We start from the raw sequence: 15,499 nt of genomic DNA on the forward strand, positions 1-15,499 counted from the left end.
CAAGTATGGCATTGATAGTTTGTGATCCAAAGGGGTCCATCTTTGGGCCTTCTATTCATATGTCTTCCCTAAAAAAATGTTCCAAAGAACAGGAAGTGTGCACCCTACTGGATGTGTTTCTCTGTATTTGTGGGTAAGCTGATGCTGTGTGCACAATGGGATGTTCATTGTCTTTCCCTGTTCTTTCAGGGCATGATAACAGGAAGAGTTTGCACCAATGTTGCAAGGTAAGGGGAGCATCAAAGTGGGGGGTACCTGGAAAGCCAAGTGAACATTTTTGGACCTTACAGAGCAAGCAACAAGGAGACAAAATCTGCTGAAGATTTTTGAGAATGGGAGTGACGTTATCATTCCTGCTTAAGAAAGATTGATCTGATGGTGAGAAGAAAGCATTACAGAAAAAAAGAGGAGGTAGAGAAACCGAATAGAAGGCTATCTTAAATACTTGGTAGGTAGTAATAAGTTACTAATAGTAATAGGGTAGTAAGAAGTTAGTTAAGTAATAAGTAATAATAATAATCCAATAGACTTTGGATGGTAATGATAATAATAACTAGCATTTATATAGTGCCTAACATATGCCAGGCACTGTGCTAAGCACTTTACAAATATTATCTCATTTGATTCTCACAATCAAAGGGAGGTGCTATTATTTTCCTCATTTTATAGTGACTTCACTGCAAAGATGGGCATAATGCTAATTACATCAAACCCCAGAATACAAGATTTCCTCAAAGAGAAAAAACAGATAAAGAATGGCAACTGTCCAGACCAATGGGGTCAAATTCAAATAGAAATAGGGGCCAATAAACTATATGTTATCTATGTTCTATTGTATTTTTATTTCCTTTGTTAAATATTTCATAATTCATTTTAATCTGGTTTGGCCACACTTGAAAAGGTTAGTGGCTACATGGGCACATTGCATATTTGATACCTCTGGCCCACACTATTACATATATTTGGTTAGGCAATCCATTGAGTTGGTTTGGAATTTTTCTGTATATCTTTTTATTGGAATTGGGAGGTGAACACTGACTGGGTCCAGAATTTAATAGGAGAAAGAGAGCAGACTGAAATGCATTTGAGAAATCATGTAGTGTTTTTCACACTTCCAAGATGCTTTCTGATACACACACTCTTACAAACTATCTTCTTACCAATATTCTCTTGGTAATGTTGCATGGCTACAAAGCATGTAGAAATCTAATCTTTGATGAATCAAAATTTCATATGACTCAGAAGAGATTCACAATGGATACAAGTAGGCTACAGCCTATTACTAATGATGACTCAACTATAATAAGTAGCATAAAAATAGCATTCGGTAAATATATAAGATTGAGAAAAGACATGAATTAATATGTAACAAGAGCGAAAGATAACAGATGGACAATTTACATGCTGCACTACTATTTATGAAATGTTTGGCAACCTAGAGTAATGCCTCTGGAATACTAAGCAGATCCTATATGGATGATATATGAGACTGTGGACAAGAATCGCAGAAAATGAGAAAATATAAATGAGATGTACTTTGTACTGGAGAGAATACGCACATCAGTGAAATGGAAACGCAACTGGAACAGACTAAGAACACAGAGGAGATTTGCGACTGAGGTGACCCAAGTTTGAGAGAATTGAGGGACCAATTCTCTTTTTTTTAAAAAATAACTTTTTATTGATAGAACCCATGCCAGGGTAATTTTTTACTGCATTATCCCTTGCATTCACTTCTGTTCCGATTTTTCCCCTCCCTCCCTCCACCCCCTCCCCCAGATGGCAAGCAGTCCTTTACATATTGAATCGGTTACAGTATATCCTAGATACAATATATGTGTGCAGAACCGAACAGTTTTCTTGTTGCACAGGGAGAATTGGATTCAGAAGGTATAAATAACCTGGGAATAAAAACAAAAATGCAAGCAGTTTATATTCATTTGAGGGACCAATTCTCAAAGTATTTGAAGGGAAGGAAGATATCAGTGGTATGGAAAACATACATACCTTATCATTACAAAAAAAAAAAAAGGAAACTAAGAAAATTTCAACAATTCTTGACACATATGCCTATTTTCCCATATTTATAAAAATTTTTATAAGACTAATATTCACACAGAACAAGAATATTCTTGCTAAGAAAGGAACAGTTTCCCAAGTGATATTCTACTTTACTTTCATACAATTAACTTAAAGATGTAGTGAATACAAAATTCTACTGTACTTATTGTTTGTCAACTATAAAAATTATTTGATGTAGTAGAACAAAGTTTACAATCTTAATTCAAATAAAGAATCTTCTGTTCATATGAAAAATTATTCAAGATTCCTTAAAATATATTACAAAGATATTGTTTGACAACCACATGACCATTACATCAAATAAGGCATGGCAGGACTTTGAATATTTGCTAAAGATATCCAACACTCTCATGAAGGAAATCCAGAATAGAGTCCAAGTCAGAGGAATTTGTTATAGTTGGTAAAGTCTTCCAAATACTCCTATTTGTAAATGACATTATTTATTTTATGTCTAGGCATTCTACAAAGCCTCTCCAGTGAAATTCATATAATCCAAAATTAGCTTAATATCCATACTTGTAAAAAAAAAAAGTGGATGAAAAATGACTATTTGTTCAGGCTATAATATACAGCTAGAAAAGCAACTCACTGAAACATATATAATTTAGACAAGCACTGAAGAAAATGAATTGGGCACAAAATCAAATGGGAAGAATTTAGAATTGAATTTACACTGGAATTTGGATTCCTTTTTACATGTTGGTTAGGTTAAGGGAATTCTAAGATCCCTTCCAATGATTCCAAGAGTTCTTGAAACAATTTTTTTTTCTTTTTTTGGACCAGTGATACATGATCACATATGTATAGGGATAGGAATGTGCCAGAAGAAAGGGAAAAAAATGATGATGCATGATAGTAATATAATTGTTGGAGCTAGGTTCTGGAAGAAGCTGTGCTTAGAGACAGCTATATTCCCTCCTGGAAAGTCAGTTCAGGGTAACAAAACTAACAAGAATTGGAGTTCTTGGCCTTGAAGGAGGCTATCACTGAATTACATAATCTGTTTCAAGATTATGTGAATAGAGCCAAGTTCCAAATATCGATGACTAATGAAACATTAACATTCTGAAAAGCATTAAGATAGAAACTGCTAGCTAGGAACGGGTGGTAACATTTGCCAAAGCTGGCATGGAACAAATTCTACTGACCTGAGATGGCAGTGTATGCAGTAAGAATTGTGAGACCAATGCTCAGTCTATTCAAAGTAAAGTTCTATTTATTCGTACTGTTTACCTGGAGAAGATAAACACCAGCAAATCTTCGAAATTAGCAGGAGAGGTTAGGAAGCATGTGCAACTTCCAAGGCAACAGTCATTTGAGTTCATATTTGAAGGGGATACCAGCAAAGATGCAGAGAAAGAGGAAGCAATATAGCTTAGCTCTTCCCAACAATTACTCCAACAAAGACCTAGAAAGAATATCTGTCTAAGCTGTGATGCAAAATCCAACAAAAAAAAAAAAAAGAAAAAAGAAAAAAAAATCATAATGAATAATTTTTCCAGCCTAAGATACCATAGGGAGATAAATATAGCTCTGCAGACACAGAGGATGGGTTCTAGTAGCCAGGAAGACAGTGTATGGAGTCTCCCATTGTGGGAATTAGGTCTTGAAGATATATATAAAGACAAGCTTGCTGGCTAGGTGGTACAGCGGATTCAGTACCAAGCCTGATGACAAGAAAACATAAGTACAAATCCAGCTCAGAAGTTTACTAGCTTTGACCCTGGTCATTTAACTCTGCCTCAGTTTTGTCATCTACAAAATGAGCTGGAAAAGGAAATGGCAGAAAAATCCATTGGGGTCACAAAGAGTCAGATATCACTTAAATGATTGAACATAAGAAGATACTTCCCGATCCAAAAAAGAAGAGCCTGATGCCACGTAGGAACAGGAAGCAACTGAGGACCTCAGTTACAAAACCAGTGTGGATTGAGCAGGAAACCTAAACCTAGGAGTGATGGACTAGGACAAGGACTATGAAAATATATTGGGCAAGAAGCAGGAACAAAAACAAACAACAGATGTATAACAGAATTAAAAGATTGACAGTGATCAGATTTGGCCCTAGATCGGACTGCTTTGAGACCACTAAAAATGTGTAAATTCCTAGCCCAAATTACCCCCCAAGATTCTTGAATACTTACTATCTGAAAAAGTGTAGGACCCAAGAGAAGATCCAGATACTTCCTCTGAAAGTATATAGAATCTGACCCTAATATAAAATCTCAAATTGGGAAATAAAGCTAGAATGAGTAGCAAACAAAAAAGACTCTCACTATGAAGAGCTTACTGTTGTGACAGGGATGTCCAAACAAATTAGCAAAGTGTCAAGAAAAACAAGTCCTACTAAAATTCCTGGAAGAAAGAGTACAAAAGCAAGATTTAAAAAGTTTAAAAAATTATTTTAGAAAATAATAATAATGCAAGGATGAGAGTTTCTACTTAATGTAATCACAGAAGGTACAGACTCCTTTGACAATTATTTATTATTTGTAATCAATTGGGAGGATGCTACACTAAGTACTTAAAAGAGGGGAAGTGTGGCATAGTAAACAACTAGTGTGTGTACATATATCTAAATACACATATGTATGTGTTGTGAAAGATATTACAAACATCTCATTTTATTCTCACAACCCTGAGAGGTCAGTGCTATTATCTTCTCAACTTCACAAATAAAACTGAGATAGATGAGGTTAAGTGACTTGCCCTGAATCACAGCTAGTGAATGTCTGAACTCATCTTTCTAACTTAAGCATTCCGAATTCAAATTCAGCTTCTAACATAGTGGTTGTGTGACCCTAGACAAGTCACAACCTTTCAGGGAGCCAGTCCATTCTCTTAGACTGTAAGTTGCAAAGCAAGTGCTGATCTGCATTAGTAAAGTGAATTTCTGCACATGGATTTTCCTATTCCAATGAAATCACATCCCCGTCCCCCCATGTCTAAAAAGAATCCATTGTGACATATGAGTTTGGGCTACTGGAGCAACTGCAAAATGAAGCCATGTACTATATAGTTATATGTGATTTATATGTTGGTTTACTACAAGCAATTTTGCTATGCATTTACTTTCTGTAAATGATCCATGTATTTGGAATATATTAGAGCATATTAAAGGTTTGTACCCATTAACTTGTGATTTGCATGGCTCTCTGTCTCTTTCTCTGTTTCTGTCTCTCTCTACCTCTGTTTTTCTGTGTGTGTCTGTGTCTGTCTCTGTTTCTCTCCCTCTCCTTTCACTTTCTGTCTCTCTGTGTCTGTCTCTCTTTCTCTGTGTGTCTCTTCCTGTCTCTCTGTCTCTGTCTCTCTCTCTTCTTTCTCTCTCTCCTTTTACTTTCTCTGTCTCTGTTTGCCTCTTTCTGTCTCTGCCTCTGTCTGTCTGTCTGTCTCTCTTTCTCTTCTTTCTCCCTCTCCTTTCACTTTCTCTGTCTGTCTCGGTTGCCTCTTTCTGTTTCTGTCTCTGTCTCTGTCTCTGTCTCTCTCATTTATTTGGAAGAGGTCATAAGAGGGAGAGGGACTTTTGCTTTTAACATCAAGAATGCAGGATGAAACTTGCTAGTTCTTCTCATCTCCCTTGCTTCTTGAGACTTAACCAAAACTTCAAAACAGTTTGCTTGGAACAGGTATCAGTTGCTTGGAGCCTGGAAGGAATTAAAAGGGCAAATTAAAAGTGATGCATGTGCTAATCCCCAGCCCTACACAGGTTCAATAAAAGGTTCAGCAGAGGAAAGGGTTAAAGGAGTTTTCTTGCTTAAACCAGAGTGAGAACTGGGATCCTGATTTTAAAAGGTCTCAACTGCCAGGGTGACCTTCTGTGTGGCAGCTCGGCGTGGAGAGCCCTTTTTAACAAGGGAAAATGTGTTGATCTCCTTGAATCATGTTGGTGAGGGCGGTCTTCCCCCAGAAAAACAGTAACCCAAAGCTTTACGTGGCAGCTCCTGGGGCAGGGCGTTAGGAGAGTGGAGTTCCAAGAGGATGATGGATGAGGGATGTCACTGAGTGGCTCTAGAGGCTATGTGGGATGGCAGGCAGTGAGGAGAGCCCCTACACCAGCAGAGGGACATTCAGGCTCAGGTGCCAGGAAAGACTTAAAGAGAGCTGAGTACTGGCTAGTGGGAGAGGAGTGAGAAGTGTTCCAACCACAATTCAAGTCTGCCTTACTCCAGAACGTGGCTTTTCTGGAAAGCATTCTCTTCTCCACTGGGTTGGGAGTCAGAGTCAAAACTGCTCTGCTTAATGTTGTTTTTACTGAGCTCTTTTTCTTTCTTACAAGGAAGAGTTCAATCTAGAAATAAATGAAAAAAATTTTTAAAAGGAATAAACTTAAATTAATAAAGTTTATATGTATATATATATACATATATATACATATATATATATATATATATATATATATATATATATATATATATATATATATATATATAAAATATGTAAAATGCATCTGCTGAAAAATTGTTGCTTAAAGCAGAGGTGTCAAATACATGGTCCCTAGGCAGCATGCAGCCCTCAAAATCCCAAGTGAGGATTGAATCAATTAAAATGTAATTGGGAAATATTTAACAAAATATATAAAAATCCAATTAAAAACAAGGATAACATTATGCTTTAAAACTATCAATGTGGCAGAGATCTTTATGTACAGATTAATGGGCCCATTTTTACCACTCACACCATTGGTTTACCTATATTCCAGAATGGATATTAGGGATGATGGCAAGAGGATATTCAGCTCAGTCTTTGAGAATGTGAATGGAGGGTAGATGGGAGCTCAGTCCCTTCCCACTTCAGAATTGTGTAACCCAAGTGAAAAATACTCTTCCCATTTAGAAGGAAACAGGGTAACACACATACCTTTAACTTTAATTAACCAACATATGCAAGATGTGTCCTCACAGAACTAATCACTGTTTAAGGCATTTTTGTTCAGCTCCACACTCTATGATATGTGCTTTTTTATTATCTCAATGCTTTCTGTGGAACCGTGAAATCCCACATATAAAACATGGGGGTTTATGAAAAAAAGCAGTGTTCAAATCACTCAGTCTTTGTGCCTATATATTTTAAGAGACTTGCTTTTGAGTGGTGCTATATCTGAATCTTCATTTCAGGATCTAGACTTTAGATTTTGCAGTTTTACTTGTTAAAGATACAAGGAATTATTTTACCAGCTCATAAATCTATGCTTTGGGGTCTTTGGGTATGATAACTTACTAGGGGGGTAAAAAAGTAGATGATGGCTAAGTCCACTGTTGGCCTTGTAAGCTTCTCATACACTTCACACATATAGAGCCCTAATTATAATAGCTTGCAGGTAACTATTCAATACAGCCTCTCACAAAACTCATAAATGCAACAGGCAAACAAAAATATATTAATACACTGTAATACATGTATATAGTATTATAGTATATATTATATATAGTATACACTGTATACATGTACATATAAGTTATATATATCTTTAAACATTTAATAAGCAAGGAAAAGTATTATAATATAAATATATTATAATACAATATAAATATATATATATATATATGTATATGCTATCTAATATAAATATTTTCTTTGTTTAGTCAAAATATATCCAGGGATATATATGTGTATGCATTAATATGTGTGTATACCTTTATATGTGTGTGTATGTGTGTGTGATGAATATTGTACAGAAGGCAATGGAAAGGTAGTCTGCAAGAAATAACCAACAATAAACTCCAAAGGATAGGAGTAAAGTATGTCATCAAGTATTTATATGATAGGAAGAGATGATGGACTGGTGACATAGGCTGAGCAAGGGATGATAGGTGGACAACCAGAATGCTCTTCTTATTGATAACTTCTCAGGACCTGGTGAAAACAAACAAACAAACAAAAATACCTCAAGAACATTGGGTGGTTATTCTGTAGAGAACATTTAGGAGAATATGTGTAATATTCTCTTTAGTTTTCTGGAGGTCTTTGGAGCACCCTTTGTTTCAACACAGTAATCACCATGAGAATAGCCAGGGATAAAGTCCGAATTCTTTATTATCTCCTTCACAGTCTGTCTCCTTGCCTGGGGCTTTGACTAGCTTTCTGGAGGGCCTCCGGAATGCATCTTGGTTTCTGTGGGAGAGGCAGGAGGACCCTCACTATGGTTTCGGTCTTGAAGTCTCCCTGAGTCCGGGTGCTTGTGCTCCAGCCTTCAGTCCTCTGTCTTCCCCGAGTCTGTTCCAATCTCCCAAGATGGTGGGAGATGGAATAAATACCTCTGTCTGAGTTTGTCCCACCTTATATGCTCTATTATAATTACATCATCGTAGATATGAATCTTGTAGAATAAGTGTGAGTCTTGTAGAACTATGTTAAGTACTAAGTACATGTCCTGAACTAGAGAACTCACATGCTAAACTAGATAACCATTGTCTTATCAATTGCACTGAGTTAACACCTTGTTGTAAGAATTTCTCCAGAATTCTGGCCCATTACAAATATGGACAATGATCCGTAGCATAGATAAGAAGGCTTAGATGAGCTATATCATTGGAGAGAAACTGATAATCATTGTGATCATAAATCCATTTAGCTACTTATCTACAAATATCTATTCACTGGACTTACATCAGGCTTTACCCTTCTAATTTATTCTTGTAATTAAAGTATGACATATTTTTAAATATGACTCTGCTACTCTCATATCCTAATTATATTTTAGCCCTAGGATGAAGGAGATATATTCTTTTTGTAATATGTTAATATCACTTGCTAATTATGTGGGAAGTTAATATTTTCTATTCAAGATTTTAAAGTGTTAGTAAGTATTAAGGTGACTTATGATCTTCAAAGCCCATGAACTACAAAGCAAGCCATAGCACTTCCAAACATTGTTTACAGTCATATTTTTAGGTATAACACTGCCTATATACATTCTATCCAAGAGCTGAAGAAACTATGCAAGTGCAACCACAGACTTGTGATTATTCACTGGATTTTCAGTAAACTAAGATCAACATCAAATTTAGGTCAATTCTGATATGGCTAGTTGCCCTGCACAATTCATGCATATCAGCTAACACCATCTAGAGAAAATGGATTTAGAGAGAGACTAAATCATACTCCTGCATAGTTATCTGGATAGTATATTTTGAATTCTTTTCAGTGTTAGATACTACATAAATTATAAAGCACTACTTTTTTTCTTTTTATTTTTTTCCAATGACATGTAAAACAATTTTTAACAATCATTTTAAATATAATTTTGAGTTTCAAAGCTTCTCCTTCTTTCTCTTCTTTCCCTCCTTCCTATGATGGTAAGCAATTTGATATAGGTTATATATGTGCAATCATGTAAAACATATTTCTGCATTAGTCATGTTGTGAAAAAAAAGGAAACAAGAAAAAGAAAAAATTTACTACAAGAAAAATAAAGTGAAAATAGCATGTTTTGATCTGCTATGTAGCTAGAAACTTGAATAGCATCTCCCTTTCTTCCTTTTCTCCTTCCTTCCTTCCTTTCTTCCTTCCTTCCTTCCTTTCTTCCTTCCTCTGTTCCTTCTTCTGTTCCTTCTTTCCTTTCTTCCTTTCTTTCACTAAGTAGGGAATAGAAAAAAATAAATGCTTGCTAATTGAAAAAACATTACTTTAAAAAGAGAAAGAAATATATATTTTCCTTATTTAGCCTTTAGTTAAATCTTCTAGATGATTTTCTTGCCCTGTGCTATATTAATATGCATTTACAAAGGGAAAAAAAAAATGACTTCTCCTTTATCCCATGTTGGCGTGTAGAGATGCTGGGCAATGCCTTTAAATTCCTGTGGAGTTCCTGTGCTTCAAAGAGGACCCAATTTAAGAGCTGTCCCCAGGCATGCCAAATGTCTTTTAGACTGCTTCTCCTCAGAAACAGTCAATTCATTCTGAGTCCTCCTTGCCCAAGAATGAGACGGACAAAGCTTTTTCTCCTTTTCATGTCTAAGCTGGATTTATCCCTGGATGAGTGAACTGCCAATAAATATAAGACCAGACAATGACAATATAATGACTAAATAAAATATTTTTATTTTATTAAATACCTGAGTTCAAATGGCAATAACAACTGTATGACAACAATTGAGATGATGGGAAGATCTTCAAATAAAACATTTTCTTGCTCCCTCAGTTCTTTAGAGCAGGGAAAGAACCTTTCAGTTAGAGGATGGTTACCTTTTAACTTCTATTAAAATTGGGGCTATGAAGCTGGCAAACAAGACACTAAACCTTAGTATAAGACTACTGTAGGACCGAGTATTGTGTTTCTCTGCTATTTTACCTACTCAGACAGTTCTCACTTTACCTTAGTAGGTTGTTCCAGCGGCCTCTGCATTAAGCAATTTTTATGTTTTTTATGTTGTGAGAATTTGCCCCTACCAACTCACTTTACTTAATCTATATAACAAAAGCATACAACAAAATATCTCTACATCAGTTATAAAATTTACTTAAAATACAGACATCATTACTACTGTCACGATAATAAACCAAATTATGAAATGAAAGGCAAAGTTAATGATACAGTATGCACAGTCAGTCCAGTAGTTAATGTCGATTGCAGTATGTTGCCCCTACTGCAGCTAGCCTTTATCACTATGGCTGCCTGTGCAACTTTATTTATGAAGCTATTAAGAGATGTTTGGAGAGTAGCTCTTCTCCCTACCCCACCACCCATATATCTGATGACAGCAAGCAGTATTATCTCTGCCAGTCTCTGAACTTTTAAAAGTCGTGAAGTATCCACATTTTCAGTAAAAGAAAAAAAATTCACTCAAATGATGAAATGCTTCCGACAGCTCTTTGGTTGTGAACTTTTTTAGCTCAAACTTGGCTCTGAGGCTTCCCTTTATTCTTCAGCAATATTTGCAGCTAGCAGTTCAATCATATCCTCATTCAAAATCTTTATTAATATTCCTTTCAGAATTCTTCAATTAAAGTTGAATTTACATAATACAAATTTAAATAAAGCTAGAATTGTCTGTACTTGTCTTTAGAGGGCCCTCATCCAAGTAGACAGTATAATCATTACCCAACTCTACCACTAGGTGGCAAAAGCTAACTTTTCATGTCCTATACTGTCTTTTACTCAGAGTCTGGCTTTGTAGAGTAACATTAGAAATTATTATTTATGAGCTACTGATCCACAGAATCTCAAAGTTGGAAGGGCCTCTGCCTGAACAAGCATCTCCCTAATAATATCCTTGACAACTGATCACCTGGCCTTTCTGTAAAGTCTAGGGAGAGAGAATGTGGTACTTCTCGAGTTATCCCTTTCCATCTGGGATAACTCTTACGTTCTAGGGTTTCTCTAAATTGAGTCCAGAAGATCGTTCCTTTTGTGGTGTTTTTAATTTTGTTTTCTGGAGCTATGTAGAACACTTAAAGACAGTTATTTTATCTTCTGTCCTCTGTCTCCTCTTCTCCAGGCTAAATATCTTCAGTTTCTACAACTGATCTTCACATGCAATAGTTTCGAGGCTCATTTGCATCCTGATGGACAGTTGGGTACTTTCAGGTCTATACTGACTCTCTCCACTCTATTCTACCCTGCCTCAGATATTTGCTATCTGAGTTTCATCAAGTCATTTAACTTCTGTCTGCCCCAATTTTCTCATCTGTAAAATGGAAACAATAATAGTACCTCCCATTCAGAGTTACTGTGAGGGTTAAATAAGAAAAGATTTATAAAATGCTCTGCAAACAAGATATATGATCAACATATGATCTGAGTTTTGCTAATATAAAGTATCTACATGACACAATTGATAGAATCCGAGGCCTAGAGTTAGGAAGATCCAAATTTAAATCCAGCCTCAGATATTTATTATCTGTCTAGGGAAACCCTGGTTTCTCATCTATAGAGTCTACAAAATGAGATGGATTAAGAAATGGCAAATCATTCCATTATCTTTGCCAAGAAAATCCTGAATGGGATCATGAAGAATTGGAGAATGAAAAATGATTGGAAAACTTTGCTAATTTAACACCCCTTCCATTTTCCTTTATGCACCATATAAAGCACTACATAAATTCTATTAATATTGTTGTTGTTACCTACTCTACCTAAACTTTAGTCACTTTTTTACCGTGGGGAAATTCCAGCCCTGTATCAGTCATAACCCACTTATGAATCCTATCCCTGACACTGTCAGAGCAATGACTTAGAGGCAGATCTGTATTTGAAGCTCAGCTCAGAAACTTATTAGCTTTGTGACCCTAGATAATAAGCTTACTGAGCTTTAGTTTCATGATCTGTAAAATGGGGATCATCTTGCCCATAGTACCAAAATCAAAGACACTGTTATAAGAACCAGGCTATGAAAGTTTCAACTGTTAGTTACCATCAGTTAATGAATTAACTTGAGGAAGAGAAAATACAGTGGGATAGGATAGCTTCAAGTACTTGAAGGGATAACACACGGAGGAAGGGATAGGGAGAAGATAGTGGCTAGAATATGCAGAGACAGTTTTAGGCTTGATATAAGAAAAAGCTCCCTGACACTTAGAGGTTACCCCAAAGTACATTGGGCTGCCTTGGGAAGCAGTTGCCTCCTTTTTATCAGAGGTTACCCAGCAGAATCTAGATAACTACGTAAAAAATAGGTTGAAATGGAGTTATTTTCCAGTATAGATAGGACTAAGTGGCTGCTGAGTTCGCTTCCAATTCCAAAATGCTATGACTTTTTTCATTAATAATTTAAAATCATTAATGGATCTATTCTGCAGAGCAACAACCTGTCTAATCTCTGCAATGTCTTGGCTTTGGCCGCAAGATCTGAATCAGGACAAATATAGCACATAAAAGTAAAGGTTCTATAATGTATTTCATGGGAATTCAGCTTAATATTCCAGGTTATTGGTTAACTAGACCTTTCCAAAGTTTTTAGAAAGGATAGTGGTCATCCCTCTTAACAATATTTCTTTTTAAACCAGACCTGTGATTTCATAGGGGGGGACTCCAATGAGAAACTCCCTTTACTAAAAAAGATCAACATATAATTTGCAAATTAGCCTTAAGAGAATTTCCTGGGGTATGAGAAGGTAAGTTACTCCCATAGAGTCATGTAGCTAGTATATCACAGCATTTGAATCCAGGTCTTCCTGCCCCTGAGGCCTGCTCTCTATGCTTATTTTTATTATTTTATTATTATTCAATTACATTTTATTACTGTTTTATTATTATTATATTATTATCATTCTTACCTATAAATAGGGTATCCTCCCCAAAAATCTTAGTGCAGTTTTAGGCTGTAACAACTTCAGAATTGTAATTGCTACAAACCTACAAAAATAATTTGAAAGTATAACTTTTTTTTATACTTCTGTTAATTTTGAATAATAAATTTGAAATTTTAGTTTTCAAGATGCCATTATGTATTATATGTGTGACAGTTTCTTGGGGACACTTTCTCAGGTCAGTAGATCAGAAGAAAGGAAGGAAAGGGAATAAGCACTTTTATAGCACCTACTTTGTGCCAAGCATTATGCTAGGCACTTTCACAATATTATCTCATTTGATCCTCAGAATCACCCTAAGAGGTAGGTGCTATTATTATCCCCATTTTAGAGATAAGGAAACTGAGGCAGACAGATATTAAGCGACAATTTTAAACACTACTTTAAAAGACAAGAGTGTGAACCATAGCTATATGCAAGATGTATCTTTGACTATAGTTTAAGGTAGAAAATGTTTCTTTTAGAATCTTTTAGCATATGTATAAATGGTCAGATGAAATTTTATAGAAGAGGTCAAAACTCTATAAAAAAGAAGAAACAAATTGGAAATTCACAGAGACACCGTCATAGAATCTTGATCTAAGAAGGATCTTCAACATTATCTAATGCTACCATCCTACATGTTATTTGGTTTGACCAATGAGATAACTGAGGCACAGAATCCTTGAAGTGTAGGACTGTTTCATATTTGTCTTTATATTCCTAGTGTTTTGCACAACCCCTAGCATCTATTAGGAATTTCCGGGGGGAGTGATGGGGGGAGAAAGGATGGTGGGGGGGAGAAGAGGAGGAGATATTGAATTGAATTGAATTACTTGTCTAAGGTCTCAAAGTTGGTTATGGACTAGAAATCCGATTTCCTCACATTTGACTCACCATCCAAGGCTCATTCCATATTCTCAGTACCCATGATGTGAGGGAAAAAACCCTTTTGGCACCTTCAATAATAATCTCTCCTGGGATACTCTGGTTTATATTGAATTTCATGTTTTAACAGGTAATGTTAAAGTTAGAGGCTCCAGGAAGTAGCTGCCAAGCCATAATAAGCCTACATGTAAAGTACTTTTCAAATGTTAGTGTGACCTGGAGCTAAATTTCTAAAATTAATATTACATTGAAATGTAGCTTTCATGAAAATTTGTGAGGAAAATTTAACATGATGGGCAGCTAGACGGCACAATGTATAGAGCACTGGGCCTGATGGTAGGAGGATCTCAGTTCAAATAAAGGCTAGCTGTGTGACCCTGGGCAAGTCACTTAACCCCAATTGCCTCACAAAAAAAAAAAAAGAAAGAAAGAAAGAAAAAAAGAAAAAATAAAGAAAGAAAAAGAAAAGAAAAAAAAAGAAAATTTAATGAGCCCTTTTTTATAAAACTAAAACATTTTTATTAGCATCCTTCAAACTGATAAAAGAACTTCTTTCTTTGGCACCTCTCCTATCCATCTCCATTAATAGGTAGAAAAAGATGATATGCCATTTTTATACTAGTGCTTCTATTTAAAAAAAAAATAGTGCTCATTATTTTGAGTCTGAGAGACAGTGTTGGCTCACTTCCCTTAGTTTATCAATAAAATTAAATTATAGGAAAATGAGAAGGGCTAGGATACATATGCAGTTACAAAACTGGATTAAAAGAAATTATTCTTTGGCTGATCGTATTAAAAGAGTTCTTGGAAGAAAACATTTTTATTCTTTTAGGCAATGAGAGAAGAGAGAATATTTAAAAGAAAAACTGAAAAAGTTTTCTTACACATACATATGTATGAATATATGTGTGTATGTGTATGTGTGTGTATACACACATATATATATATATTATAATAAATTCTCTTTAAGGCAGAACTGATAATCTTTAAACCTAGGCTAGAGGAAGAATCTTTGGGGAAATCTCTTAGATAAAAGATCATAACTGATCTTCTAGACAAAGAGATAAGACAAAGTAACAAAGCCTATTTGAAGTGTAAAAGGGGGCCATAACTTCAGGTATAATTTCCTGAATGATTAATAATTTAAATTTGGTTAATGAGCTCACTCTCATCTTTAAGACCCTGTTACTAGAGGAGAAAGTAGCTTCATATTAAAATCTCTGATAAAAGAACAAAACATCTGGTATCTAGGTCTAAAGGAGAAAAGAGAACATTTAAAATAGAACAAGACAAGAGTTTCTTA

The sequence above is a fragment of the Antechinus flavipes genome, chromosome 5 (assembly GCF_016432865.1).
Source record: "Antechinus flavipes isolate AdamAnt ecotype Samford, QLD, Australia chromosome 5, AdamAnt_v2, whole genome shotgun sequence".
NCBI lineage: Eukaryota > Metazoa > Chordata > Mammalia > Dasyuromorphia > Dasyuridae > Antechinus > Antechinus flavipes.